General features: G+C 37.7%; 1 protein-coding gene across 1 annotated transcript in view; it reads right to left on the minus strand.

Annotated features, from left to right (window-relative positions):
• Positions 1 to 15,563, minus strand: part of zfhx3b (zinc finger homeobox 3b) — a 431,922-nt gene that overhangs the window by 354,561 nt on the left and 61,798 nt on the right. Inside the window, exon 2 of the mRNA XM_079589354.1 lies at positions 8,890 to 8,939. The gene's annotated coding sequence lies outside the window, so the exon portion shown is untranslated. The remainder of the gene's footprint in view (positions 1 to 8,889; positions 8,940 to 15,563) is intronic.

Genomic DNA, 15,563 nt, shown 5'->3' on the forward strand with positions numbered 1-15,563 from the left:
GCGCTGGGCGGGGCGCGCAAACCATTTTTCATTGCTTACACAAAAATATCTTACCCATCGTCTTCTTCCTTGTCTAATTTCTGTCGCTCTACATACGTCATCTGGTATAATGGAAACGATTGGCTATGAGCTACGTACTGCCGCATTTGATAGACATTCTTAGCACCCAATAAAAGGCGCCGGGCATTCGTAAACCACGCCTCAAATACGAGAAAATGCACATGTGGTTCCCAGACCCAAGTCTCAACGAGAATTGGGTCTGGCGTTAGCCAGGCTACAATATCGTTGGAATCGCTTTCAAAAAGTTTTTTCCAACTGATGAATGCTAAAAACATTGACAGCCAATCAGAATCCTGCTTTAAAGAGCTCTTGTCGTCTGTCACGTTAAATGCTAATGTACAGCACGTGCTTATAATAAACAGAGAGTTATCGTGCATCTGTGTGGACGCTATAGTTATCATTTTAGTTATTTTTATAGTTAGCGTTCTTAGACTGATCATGTAATGCGCATGACATCATCGGATTCAAAAGTTTGTGTTTTTGTAGTTTACACGGAGACGATAACGGTATTGATTTTAGGCCCCTAAAACGTCATTGTCGTGTAAATGAACAGCCAAAACGCATAAAAAAGTGTTACGTTTTTAGTTGAAAACGGTGTCGTGTAAACGGCCCATTAACAGCCCACTGTGGAATGGTATTGGAGTGGTATTCGTTCACTTTAAAAATGTACATAACACAGAAATGTTGCACTTTATCGCATCAAGGCTCTGGAAGCAAAACAGTCAGGTCAGTTGAACGTCATCAGACGGCAAATACCAGCAAAACGTCTCGAGGGCAAAGAGGAGAGTGTGTAGTCTGCGCACACGTGTGCCATATATGTGTATTAGTGAGCGAATAGGTAAGCTACGGGTCTCGTATTGGGGGGATGGGGTGGTCATGCTTCCCTGCGTGTCATGTATATAAGGAAAAGGATCCATCTTCCTGAAATACAATTTCACAGAATGTGACAGAGACCGAGTCCTCCAATTGAACGCAGACAGAGAGAGAGAGAGGGAACATTGCGTGTGGACAAATGAAAGATATAGATGGAGAGAAAAACAGAGAGCTAACAAAGCCTAAAGCGATGTAATGTGCTGCACCACTTTGCCAGCTACATCCAGCCACATTACAAATGTAAAATTTGATGTAGTAAAATAGTACATTTCCTATAAAACTTAAGTGATGTGATTGGTGCTATTCTATTCTGCGCATGGCCAGGGCACATCCTGAGAGCACGTACCCTTCAAGGACTTCATCAGTGTGATAAAAGACATGGGGTCAATCTACAACCATTGCTGAATTTAATGCTGCCCTCACCAAGCATGGTATTTTACTGCATGGAATCGTTTTAGACCACATTACAGATCGCTACACGATATGTGTAGTGTAAAATGTGGATATAGTTACTTTAAAGATGTACAAATTAGTCTTAAAGTGACAGTTCACCAAAAAATGAAAATTCTGTCAGTAATTACTCACCCTCATGTCGTTCCAAACCCGTAAGACTTTTGTTCATCTTCAGAACACAAATTAAGATCTTTTTGATGAAATCTGAGATCTTTCTGTCCGTCCGTTGACAGCTACGCAACTACCACTTTGACGCTTCAAAAAGTTTATAAAGAGATCGTAAAACTAATCCATATGAATTGAGTGGTTTAGTCCACATTTTCTGAAGAGACTCGATCGCTTTATATGATGAACAGATTACATTTAAGGTTTTATTCACATATAAACATTGATCAGCGGACATGAACAGAAGCTCAACCGAACATGCTTGACACGCGAGAACAAACCTCATTGGTTCTTGCATCACGCAAACATGTTTGAGCTTCCAACTGATAAGTGATTTTATGAATGTTTGTATGTAAATAAAAGCCTAAATTCAATCTGTTCATCATGTAAAGCGATTGTGTCTCTTCAGAAAATTTGGACTAAACCGCTCAATTCATATGGATTAGTTTTACATATGAACTCTTTGAAGCGTCAGAGTGGTAGTTGCGTGTCTGTCAATGGAGGGACAGAAAGATCGCAGATTTCATCAAAAAGATCTTCATTTGTGTTCCGAGGATGAACAAAAGTCTTTGTAACGACACGAGGGTGAGTAAAATAATGACAGCATTTTTGGGTGAACTGTCCCTTTTATTGATGTAATCTAATATTCAGATTGATTCTGTCATATTAAAAGGACTGTTCACCCAAAAATGAAAATCATGTCATTTCGAAAACTGTACAACTTAATTCCGTGGAAGATAAATGCAGATTTTTTTTTATAGAAATGAAAGTCAATGGAATCAAATGAAAGTCTATCTTCTTTTGTAATCTACAGAAGAAAGAAAGTCATTAAGGCTTGGAACTACATGAGGATGAGTAAATGATGACAGAATTTTCATTTTTGGGTCAACTATGTCTTATTTATTTCATTCCTTAATATATTTTATCAAACATTATTTAGTGTGCTACCATTTTATATACAATTATACTTTAAATAAAAATAAATAAATAAAAACAATTGCTTAAACATTAAACATTACATTAAATTTTAATATTTAAAAAAATTTGTCTTTAATATATACTTTCGTGTTTTGTTTTTTGTTTTTTAACAAGCAGCGTGTAATTAAACAGTCAGCATAATATAAAAGTCTCAACTCTGTGCTGTAAAACTCATCAAGACAGTCTGTATTAATTGATACAACATAAAGAACCTGTTATTCACATCTCAAATGTGAACTGTTGGTATGATCTGACTCCGTCACTAATTAATTATCAGAGAAAATCAGAATTAACATTTCATATACAATGTATTTCATTAAATATGTGACGGCATTAATTGCAGGTGGGAATTTTTACAATTATACCTGCCATATGACTAATGATAATTAATCTCTGTAACTAATTAAGCGTAATTATTTCCACCCACTTAACTTCTGTGAATATTTAACACTGAAAAAAAATCATCTTAATTAGCTGCTGCAATTAAGAGTAATTAAAAGCCAATTAACACTCTCAGGAGATTACACTGAAACGGGTGTAAGCGATCTGTGTGAGTGTGACTGCGCGAGCGCATGTGAGCCGCAGCTTTTCCCCATCAAGGCACGACCGATACCACTGGCAGCGTTTCAAACAGGAATAAGAAATCAAATTATTTCCAGCGAACAGCACATGGCTAATGGTAAATGACAGCTGTCAAAGGGACTGCGAATATCTGCCTGAAGATGGGGAAAAAATGCCCATTGTCAAAGTTAATCACTCTAGCCTTGTATAAAGTCAAAAGAGAGAAGAAGAAGAAGAAAAAAACACAGTGTCAAGTTCAAGTTGAAGGAACAAAGTACAGAAGGCTGCACAATTACAACAAAAGACATACAGAGCACATATGGGAACTCGGGAAGGGGAAATCTGACAACCAGCAAAAACCAGATGAGTGAGAAAACCTACTTCATTTACAACCCAATCCATGCTGTGAAGAAGTGCTATTCTCTGCAGGCTTTTTTACTTTTTTAAATAAGCACATTGCGAACACTTGTATTTATGCATAACTTCTTGTCGGAGTTCACAATAGAGTTAATGCAATGGGTATTTTGGTAAAACCGCTGCAGTTGTGTTAAAGTGTCTGGCTAAGAACAAGATGGGCAGTGATGTGTGTGTGTGTGTGTGTGTGTGTGGTGCAGTAGGTTCAGCGGTCATCTTGCGGCCCCTCTCAGCACGCTCTCACACACCCCTACTATGCACATCCTGATGAAAAAATTGAGTGACAAGATTCATGGCTATCAGAGCAGCTGATGAGATGGAAGGGCAAGAGGAGGGTAAAAAATGGGGCCCACTCTATTTCTGATTATTATTCAAAGAAGAGGCAGAACATGGACGGTCCTGATACATCAGCAGGCACAAGTAAAAATGAAAAAATAAATAAGGGGCAACTGGCCATACGCAACCCCCTCCCCCCATCCCTCACAATCTCTCGGTCTCAACAACAATGTGAGATGAGCCGGAGAGATTTTGCTTTAGTGGTATATATACGTGTTGTTTTTTTGAAATATTATTGCTAATAATACTACATTATTCTAGCAGATTATGTGTATATCACGCTGAAAGCAAGAATGAGTAAATAAAAGAATGTCATTGATGTTAAAAAAAAAACAATTTTTAAATATTCAAGCTTACTTAAACCTAAACATTACATCCTCAAAGGCATAAAATGGTATATTTTCCAATTGAAATGGCAATTTTTTTATATATATATTCGGGTGAAGGATAGTCTAGTCTCCACAGTTTTAACCGTGGATTCCGTGTTGCTCATGCGGACTCGGATTCAGCGGTTTGGTCAAAACATTCATGTCAAAAAAGAAAGAAAGAGCCTTTTCCTCTCTATATCCCTACAGGACCACTTAGAACAGCTTCACCTTAATTTACATTATATTATATTTCAGTGAAATGCCATTTTTTATATATATATATATATATTTTACAAGCATTTAAAAGCATACTTACAAGCATTAAAACTATATATATATATTATACCCATAATGTCAATGTTATATATCCTTAAAAAAGGTTTTTCAAATTAAGTTAATTCTTTGATGTCAAAGATATGGAGTATAATCAGTAATATAAATAACTTGAATATTTTTTTTATAAAAATGTTAATTCTCTTAATTGTTACAATCAAAACCTCTAGTATTTGTGAACTGATACAAACAAAGTTTCCAGCTTCGGGCATATTTTGTGATCGATTATGCCTAATTATTTCCATTCATAAATACAATTGCATATTCATGATTTTACATGATCTCCTCTATCAACTTTCTCAAAACAAAAGCAAAAATATCCGTTTAAAACATAAAAAAAAAAATGAATGGATGTGGGTTAGAAGAAAACGTCATGAACTCAGTGGTCAGTGGAGTTTCAGTGAGGAAACCGTCAGTCACTCACACAGTCTGTTTAAGGGAGGTTAGTAGGGGTAGGTCGGATTCGGAATTGCCCCATATCCCCCGCCCCCCGAACCCCCTTTTGTAGGATTTCAGCAATTGGGAGCAGCTCTCTGCTAAGATTACTCCTATTGTGCTCGACCAGGAAAACCAAAGCGAAAAACACCTCCAGCAGGGCTCACAAAAGCGTTTAGAAATGACTTACAGTCCGGCACCAACACAAGCCACAATGTCCCCATCTCAGCTATTCCACATTCAGCCTTGACCATAACATTGTCGAACAGAAGAAAACTTTCTAAGAGCCCCTCTGCATAAATGACATTGACAGAAGCAGTCGCTCTTAGTCAATTGCAAGGTAGGAGTAGCATCACCATGTGAGTGAAAAATGTAGAAAAAATACAGTTCAATAAGCACAGAGAGAGGTTTATATGTTAAAGAAGGGGAAAAAAAGGCAATTCTTTTCAGGATACGGGATTGCCGGCTTTATTCTGTATGAACATCTGAGCTCGTGTGTGCAGAATGCTTCATCGCCGCTATCATCGGCCCAACTGACAGCTGTGAGCTTCATTCAGAACGGTTTATGAGAAACCAAGCAACCACACCATAAATGTACATCACTTATATATTTTGAATTAACAAATAATACAAAACAAACTAAATTCCTTTTCTATTTTATAATGCAATAACCCCATGCAAGCATGTTTGACAAACCAAACTAATAATTTTACTGAAGAAGATATAGAAGCGATTGAATGATATAAGAAAGGAAAGTCTTTAACGCATTAACTGCGCAGAACATGTGTAACAATATTTATTCATCTTTAACGTTAATTGAATAATAAAAAACTATTGTTAGCTCATGTTAGCTCAAGTCCATTAAATAATATTAACCAATTCAACTTTTAATTTGAATAATGTATTAGCACAATTTGAAACTAACATTAATAAATGCTTTAGAAGTATTTTCATTGTTAGTTCATGTTGACTAATATAGTTAACTAATGTTAACAAATGAAACCTTATTGTCAAGCGGAGGACAATTTACAATAAGGTCCTATTAGTTCATGTTAGTTAAGGCATTAACTAACAATGAGCAATACAATTGTTACAACATGTATTAATATTTGTCAATGTAAGTTTAAAAAATATAATTGTTCATTGTTTGTTCATGTTAGTGCATTACTTAATGTTAACAAATACAACTTTTGATTTTAAGCATGTATGTTGAAATTAACATTAAATGTTGTAGAAGTATTGTTCATGCTTATGTTGTTAACTATGTTAAGAAAATGAAACCTTATTGTAAAGTGTTAAATAACATTATACACTGCCAAAAAACAAACAAACAAACAAACAAAACATCCAAACTGACTTGAAATTTAAATCAGAAATATGACTTTATAAGATTAGGTTACAGCGATTATTTTAAAGGGTCTTGCAAAAATAGCAAATCCACTTTTTTAACACCACGCTCATAAGACGAGGCCGATAAAACATTGTTGCGGAAAAGAGAAGGAGGTTTATTAAAAATGAACTGCAGAGGTAATAGTGTCCTCCACGATAGAGGACTGCAGTGCTATTACCTTGAAATAGGCATGCAGCGGTCTTCTCAAACTGGCATCTAGTGTAAAAGCATCCAGCAGAATAGACTGAGGGCCTGGGGTGAAGCCATGTTAACTCTGCAATTCTTGAAGTTCAGTGGAGCTGAAAAACACAAACTGTTCTGGAGAGAGAGAATAGAAGAAAGGAGCTTTCTCATCTCGCGTTTTTGTGCCGGCTTTGCAGGAATTCTCTAAATTGTGGAGATGAGTGTAAATGGGAGCATTTCGGAGCACCGAGATGGGATAGATAGGGACAAAACAGGGCCATAAAAACAGCTGCATTACCATACATTATTATATACAATATTTTGCACTCGCTCTCTTGGATGGGCAATCAAAATGACCTTTCTCTTCACACCAGACACATTTGCGGCTGTAGATGATAACCCTGCTTTTATTTTCCCTACGCAGACTCCTGGTCTCTCGGTTGAAGTGTGTGTGTGTGTGTGTGTGTGTGTGTGTGTGTGTGTGTGTGTGTGTGTGTGTGTGTGTGTGTGTGTGTGTGTGTTGACCTGGACCCAGAGCGACAAGCAGAGTCAGAAAGACAGACAAAATGCAAGAGATTTCTGAGTCAGAAAAGAGAGAAATAACAGATGAGTGCAGAAGAAAACAACAACAGATGTATAAATAGATGTACTTAATTTGGTAACATCTCCGTTGATAGACTTTATTCAAATCTAAAAAAATAATAATAGTATTGATGATGATAATAATAATAATAATATTTATAATAATTATTTATATAATTTATCTGGGCAGCCAGCTATAGAGCTTGAAATGTCACATTTCTGAATTCATTTAAAAACATTTCCCATTGAATTGGAGTTTAGATGTAAATCGTAAGTTCTTATACTATCTGAACACTTATTTTATATTGAGAAATATAGTTTAGTCTGACATTTTTCAAATGTGCAATGAAAGTCAAAAATACTATTTAACACCAATGAATCAATTAGACAGACAGACAGTCTTTTTATTTTTTGCAGAGTAAGACATTTTCTAAATATGTATTGGACTAAATTATTGTCCTGGGATAAATACTGGACCTCTACAGCTGTTGTATTGCGGTCGGCTCTTGCTTTGTGTTGTGTTGAGAAGAGAAACAGGACATAAACATGGAGGCTGAGTGGAGGGTTATCCTTGGGCTTATCATGTCAGGCCATACAAATTCATTTCATATTCAGTGGAATGGCTGTTCACTGCAGGGGACTCGCTGCACTACCTATCCCACTCTCCCCCCTTCTCTCTTTGATTTGCTTCATTTGAGCTGTGCTGTCCCCGGCAGCTTGTTAGAACTGCCACCTCACAGACCGGGCCCCCCTGGATCGAGAGAGGGAGAGAGGGAGAGAGAGAGAGAGAGAGAGAGAGAGAGGGGTTGAGAGAAAGAGAGACAGAGACAGAAAAGATGGAGAAGATGCTAAGGGTTGGGGAGGCCTTGCCAAGAACGTTGTCACGAGCCCGGGGTGAACAAGCACAGACCCGAGCCAGAGCAGGAGGGATTGCTGAGCACGGCACGCCATCTACTGATAAAACACTGCTACTGAATCACACTGCCAAACACTAAGACTGACATCAGGGTGAGAGGCTCTCATTTTGTAATATGCTTGTGCTGACATTAAATATGTTTGTCCTCCTATTAATTCATTATATATGTACACTGAATGACATCTGGTCCTGTTTTAACACATTTAATTTATTTGTTTTAAAAATAAATCATTGTATAATTTACTGAGAATAACAATTCCCACAATTCCCTGCGTGACGCTTCACATTTGATGTACAGTATTATGTTTCTTCATAGTTTTTTCAAATCAGTTATATACATTAGGGTTTTATGTTACATTTAATGTTGATAAATGAATGTTTATTGCATTTTTTTTATTTATTTCATGTGTGTTACCATGATGGTGTTGTTTAGTGTTTGTGTGAACGACATGAGCAGCTTCTATATATTAGTATTAACTTTCTCAGCTTGTGGAATAAGCCACTTATGATGAGGTTTGATTCATCATGTGACTCTAATCACCACTGTGATTGGTGGTTGTCAGTGTATTACAATGGTACAAAACAATTATTAGTACTTCAATATGTCGGTAAATTAACATTATATGAGATAATGAAATGTGTTTTTTAACTGTAAATTTAAGTTAAGTCTGGAAAACCAAAAATGTTGCTACCGTATTTTTTACGGTAATTTTAACGTTTTTTTTTTTTACAGTGTATCTATATGTGTGTGTGTGTATAACCTATTTATTTTAATATTATTGTAGATAGGAAGCAGATAATTATTTTCTCAGTATTTCATCTGTTACAGGATGTGTACTCACCATGTTCATTAGTGCAACATCACACCAGTACATCAGTCTGCGTGCACGTCCTGCAAGGAAACACAGCCCTATTAAAGCAATCTCTTCTCAAAAAGCTTAATTGCAAAGTAAACTGTCTAAAAAATGAAGAAAATCCGCAAAGACAGAACAGAGCAGCTGAATTCCTCAGCTACATGCTCCTTTTTTATTATTTTTGACAAGGTGCAAAAAAATGATCCATTTAGGTCAGAGGGACAAGAGACATAACTGCCTCAATTACCCATAATGGCACACATATGTGGCAGCCGCCTCCATTTTACGTGAATCAATCTAAAACGTTCAGATTCGTGCCTACATTAGGTGCGGCGGAAATACTTGGTCATCCGTCAATCCAACGGAGGGTCAAAATAGAGAATGAAATTTTGTGGGGGAAAAAATCTAAAAATTATTGTATTCCAACCTCTCTATTTGCCAAGGTCAGACTCATTCATCACAGTGGGGTGTGCTGGGAGTCCGGACGAAGGCTTGAATGCATAATGACAGAGGACAGGCAGTGTGTGGAGGTGAGGATGAAGGGGGCACAACAAGATACAGCCTCCCCACCCTTTCTGAACCCAGCCTAGATGATTAGATGTCCAGACGCGGGATAACCTTGGGATAGAGCGGATAAAATGTGCCCAAGGAGGTGCCGAAGAGGATGGAGCTAGACTGGGACGCGACCAAAGATGGGAGCTGAAGCTATTCACAATTTTCATTTTCCTATTCCTAGTAAAAAAAAATGTAGTAAAAATGTATTTATTAGTTATATATTATGATACAATAATGTAAAAAGTGTATATATATATATATGTGTGTGTGTGTGTGTGCGCGCGCATCTCAAGGCAACATTACTGAACCCCTCACCATCCCCCACTCTAGACCCCATGAAAAAATAAATCTAATTTTCCCATCTCTGCCACCAAGCGTCATTCCCCTCCCGCAGGCTCCCCCACCACCACCACCTTCCTCTTATACCGCGCACCCCTCTTTTTTCCTCTGAGCAAGGCTCCATTTTGTAATAAGTTCTGATCAGTGTTTCTACCAATTTGCATTCTACTGAGGAAATGGAGGAACATCCCTGATGAGGGAGAAAATGGAAAGAGATAGTGAGGAGAGAGAGACAGAGAGAGAGACAAAACAATCAAATATCCGATTGAATGAGTGTGTGTGTGTGCGTGTGTTGAAATAGAGGGTGTGGTGTGTGTTTGCGTGTGTCCCCGGCTGCGCATGCGCAGGTGTGTTTGTCCGTTTCCTCTGTGAGGCTGCTGGAATGTCAGGAAAGCTCATTGTATTATTTGCTTATTCAAATCGAATCAAACAGCTGTGCTGAGCAGGAGGGGAGACTGTGTGAATATGTGATCGTCATGAGGTCAGGTCTACCTGTGAAAAAAAACACCATCACCCATTGGCTGTTGCCATTAAACACATTTACATAATGCTGTGGTAGAAAATAGCTTGTGTCACACAGAGACATGTAAGAGAAACAGTCACAACACACATCATACACTGATTTGCACATCTTTTTACACACACAAACAACTAATAAAAACTATCATGGGCCTTTGAACAGGTAAATATGTAAATATATGAATATGGTCATCATTCAGTACCAAACTGGGGAGATGACGTTAGGTTGGCACAATGAAAAAAAAAAAAATTGCTGATACTCTCCCCAGTTAAAATGTATAAATGGATTGATTGATTTGTTGATTGACAACATTGTTTGACATATAAAATGTTTTATACTATAAATATGGTTATTTTAATATATGGTTATCATATTTTGATATAAGACTTGAATGGGGAACTTCCCTTTAGGGTTTTTATCTGATTTAATACTGATATATTTAGTCAAATAAAAAGTGTTAAAATATTTTAAAGACAAAATGGTGAAAATTTATCAAATGTAAATTATATTTTTTATTATATTAATTATAAAAAATAATCTTATGAAGATGTGACAAATTATTTGTTTCCGGTCTCATAAAACTATAGGTTTAATATATGGTTGTCAATCAACCAAAAAAGTGCACACCATAACTTAATTTCTTTTTTTTATATATAAATAATTAGTAATAATTCTATGAAAAGTGTATCAATTAACCAGGTATATGGTGGTATTATATAGCATTATACAGTCATGAATGAGGGCATGACTTTTTTTTTCGTAAACTTAATGTACAAAATTGCTTGTATTTGCTAAATTTGTGATGTGCACATTGCGTTTTCTACCACGAAGTCATAAAAAGTTTGAAGAAACGTGTATGCAGATAGAATATAACCCAGTAATCTCCATCACACTGATAAACATTAGGACTACACTGTAGGAGGCTCGAGGCAGTTTTGGGGATATTGTTAATGGGTGTTCGGGGCTGCTCTCAGGATTGATGAGAAAGATAGAAAAGTTAATTACAGCCTGGTTGGAGCGACCCTTCCTTTGTCTGTGTACAATACGTTTTTTCATTTATAGTGTGGAGATCAGCGGTTATCTTCACCTCTGGAGGGACAGTGAGAGAAAAACAATTGCGGATTCTCTCGCACAATTTCTCCATCCAATTCCCGACCATGCATTTCTGAGCAAAATTAATTTCCGTGACTATCTAATAAATCAGAAACAAGCGATTGCTGTTGATGTCAATCCAGACGGACACAATGAAATCCCCCTCTCCGTCCGACGCTGGTTAAGCCTCTGGCTTTTTCTCGTTCGCCTCTCTCTCGTGTTGCTGCGTCATACGGATAGTGGCTTCTGATTCAGTTCAAACCAGATATTAAGGATGAAAATTCACAGTCTTGTATCAATACAATAATATACGTTCAAAAATGCAGAGCGTGCCTTCTCACATGAACGTTGAAGCCGGTCTGCCATCGTGAGATTATAATTATTCATGGCCAAATATTTTGTATCGCATGCTTCATTACACATGGCTTTGCTTCGGGGCGAGCGAATCAAAAGTAGAGTACTGAGGTGTCATCCTCCCAGACAGCATAAAGATTTAACGTGGTGAGCATGTGATCCCCGTGTGCCACAAAACCAAGTTCTTCTTTTTCAAGCAGGTGTGCAGCAGGTCTTTGGAGAGGATGCAGGAATGCAGCCATTATAAGGGAGAGGTTAAACGATTCTGCCGTAACACATTGATCTGCCTCAGATCCGGAGTTAGATATCCCCAATCCCCCTGTCCACACCGCCATTACAGAATTAGCCTAACTGCTGCCTCACCATGGCTCAACAGAAAGGCCACACTGAAGACTTCTCCACCGGCGTATTGATTTTCACGCCCGGAGACGCCGCGCCCCCAAAGGCCACTGAATTACAGGCCATTTTACAGGGAATTACACCAGTGCTGGAAACTTTACAGAGATATGGGTGTCAGGGATCAGTCACAGCACAGGCCCTGAAAACAGCAACTCTATCCAACTAGATCTTTACATTACACATAATAAAGTTAGTGTATCATTTCACATTTGTGCCACTAGCAGCAATAGAGTGTGAAAAATAACAATTACCCTTGTGAAAAAGAAAAGCACTTAACTCTCTGATGCTCCTCGCGTGGATGTCAAAACATACTTATTTTATTCTTTTTTTTTTAATCAACTTAATGTGCTATATTTTAGTTCAATATTTTTAGAGGATTTATGGTACTAAATTATTTTTATGTAGTACTAGTTATAATCCATTTATTCACTTTTTGAGCATTGGCCTTGAAAATGACATTTACAATTGAAACTGTAAATACATTTTGAATGCTTTGGAGCACAGACTTAAGTTTGGTTCTTTTTAAAGAAGACTGGGCAGATTATTCCTGGAAAAAGTTGTAAAAAGTCAACATAAAAAAAGTTATAAAACTTTTATTGTACACTTGTATTGCACTTAAAATCTTAAAAGTATTGTTACTTGTAAAGTATTTAAAGTATTGTTAAAATCTTAAAACTGTATTTTCAGATACAGTATTTTTTACAGTAAACATTTTTGAGGTAAAATTATATTAAATGTACCATTAGATCTATCACAGTAATTTACTGTATATAGTAAGGAACCTTTCTGTTAACCAATTAACAGTTTTTCACTGTAGCATTATTACAGTCTTTTACCGTTAAAATCACGATCATTTTTTTACAGAGTACACTTTAACTATATTAAAAATCTTTGCTGAATTCGATGCTGAACGAAGTCTACTTCATTCTCACCATGGTTCTTCCAAACAGGTTTCTAAAATCCCCTCCCATCCATTCAGATAAACAAAATTACCAATCTATCTATCTGATCCTGGTCAATGTATGTTTTCAATGGAAGACTGCATTCTTCAAAATATCTATTATTGTGTTCCACAGAAGAAAGGGTTTGGAATAACATGAGGGTAAATGAAGAGCAAATAATAGCATAATAATTTTTTTTATTATTAATTAACCATCTATGGGAGATAGAACAAAGTATTTTAACATAAAAAATAATAATAATTAAAGCAGGTTAAAGTAGGCAGGAGTCCACTGGCACTATCTTCAACACTCTTTAGGAAGGTTTCAACAGCAGTTAAGCAACAGATGCGCACATAATGGTGGCCATGTGAGAAATGTGGGCACACACAAAAAAAATGTGTTTCCCATTAGCCTGGTAAAAGCTTTATCTGCATCATAAGGTGTAGATTAAATAGTACAGTAATCAGGTCACCCTCCCATTGATCGCTGGGCGTCTCCTAACCACACCTCCCAAGAACACAAGAAACAAACATTCTGCAATCCTAATACGCATGTAGTACAGGTTAGCGTTAGATCTGTTGACACGTGGTGACGTGCAGCATTGTATTGTAGTGCCGCTAATGTCTGATTTTCTGATTTTATTTACGTCTGGGGAGGGCGTTTGATCCGAGCTCTGAAGCGCCGTTTACAACGGTGTGTGTCACGTCAAAAATTGTGTGAGGCAAAAGCCCTGAGGATAGAGGTTAATTCAGGTAGGGGGAAAAGCGGCTGCTGTGTCTCTTTAATGTGATAAACAAGATGAAGCTGGAGAGAACTTGACATGTGTAGATTTTACATATATTCAGTTGATAAGTAGAATGACATAAAACATTGACAAGTCTTATTTTTGTTCCTTTTGAGTGAATGCAGAAGGAAGCAAAGGCCCGTAAGACACGCTGAGAGAGCCAGAGGGACAGCTCAGAGTTGGCTGACTAATAAAAACAAAAAAATCTCTCTCTGTCTTTTTCTCTTCTCTTCTCTGTGGCACCTGGAAATCTCTGGCAGTGTACGGTTACATTTCATTTTTTTCTCTAGCTTTGCATTGTAAAACTCTCTCTGTGCACCAGCTCACAATGACCTCAGTGGAGACCCACAAACATGAAAGGGCCTTTATCTGTTCCAGGTGTGTGAGCAATCACATCTCGTTTGTGTGTGTGTGTGTGTGTGTGTGCGTGCGTGCGTGCGTGCGTGCGTGCGTGCGTGCGTGCGTGCGTGCTTACGTGCGTGCGTGCGCGTGTGTGTGTGTGTGTGTTTTATTTCACAAGGGCCTGTTTCTTGGTATATATTTGTAAATAATAGATTCTAAAATGTAAAAAATATATAAATTTTTAAATTATTTTTATAAATATCACAAAAATGTATAAACTTATCAAAAGTGCATTATTTAACATTATATAGTGTTATATGGCACACACACACTATTATTTAACAGTGTGTGTGCTATTAATTAACTTCTACTGGCTTATAGTTTCGAATGGTGGTGAAAAGTACATTTTTTGACCCTCACAAATCATTGTAAGGGTGGAGACGGCAGTGGCATGAAAACTGGCAGCGAAACAGATAGAAATCAAATCATCTTTTAGAAGAACATTTTTCATGGAATCTCAATCCTGAACCAATCAGGCCACACACAAACCTACAATCAAGCTCCACGGCTCCTTACAAGGGTTGATAAAATTTCAGATAAGTGATGGCAGGTCGAAGCAACCCATCCCATTTTTCAGCTTTGTTACTTTTTTGCTAGACTCATTATTTCACCCGTTCGGGGACCGGACTGTCACACACAACCCACGTTTGATATATGAACATCGGTCCATCACTAAGATCCCCTCCTGCCAGAGCCAATGAGTTGTGTGGGTATGCAGCCTCCCCGCCACGAGCAGACAGAGACTGATAGTTCGAGCTGGATGTGGTGAGGGGGAGCAGGGGACTCTGCTCTGGACAGGTTACAAATAGGGCTGAGAGTGAGGAGCTCAACCTGAATAAATGCTGATCTTCTATTGAGCCTCTCTCATCCACTAACTGTCATTGCAGCCCAGCTGCGGTAGCATTAAAGGGACTCAATAAGCACTGGAGAGAGTGGAGAACTCGAGCGGGCCTCAGACAAAGACTTGGGGAATGCCACACAAATAACACAAACCGCAATCACTCCAGCCCTTGTTGATGTACTACAGGTTAATCTATTAGCAACTGGCAGATCTGAGGCAAAAGTGAGTTTAGCTGAGAGTAAGGTATAAAAAAAATGCCGTGCATGCCTTCGTTTCCTGTTCTTTTGCTGCCAACCCCAATGTCTATTTTCCCCCACAATCAGTGTCAGCGAAAAGCGGTTTGCAAGAAACACTAATCTAACGTAGTGGCAGAGCCCTGTTCCTACACCTTTATCTCTTCGGCAGATGGACTTCAATATACAAAAATCCCATCAT

This window comes from Phoxinus phoxinus, assembly GCF_949152265.1.
Source record: "Phoxinus phoxinus genome assembly, chromosome: 2".
In the NCBI taxonomy this organism is placed as follows: domain Eukaryota; kingdom Metazoa; phylum Chordata; class Actinopteri; order Cypriniformes; family Leuciscidae; genus Phoxinus; species Phoxinus phoxinus.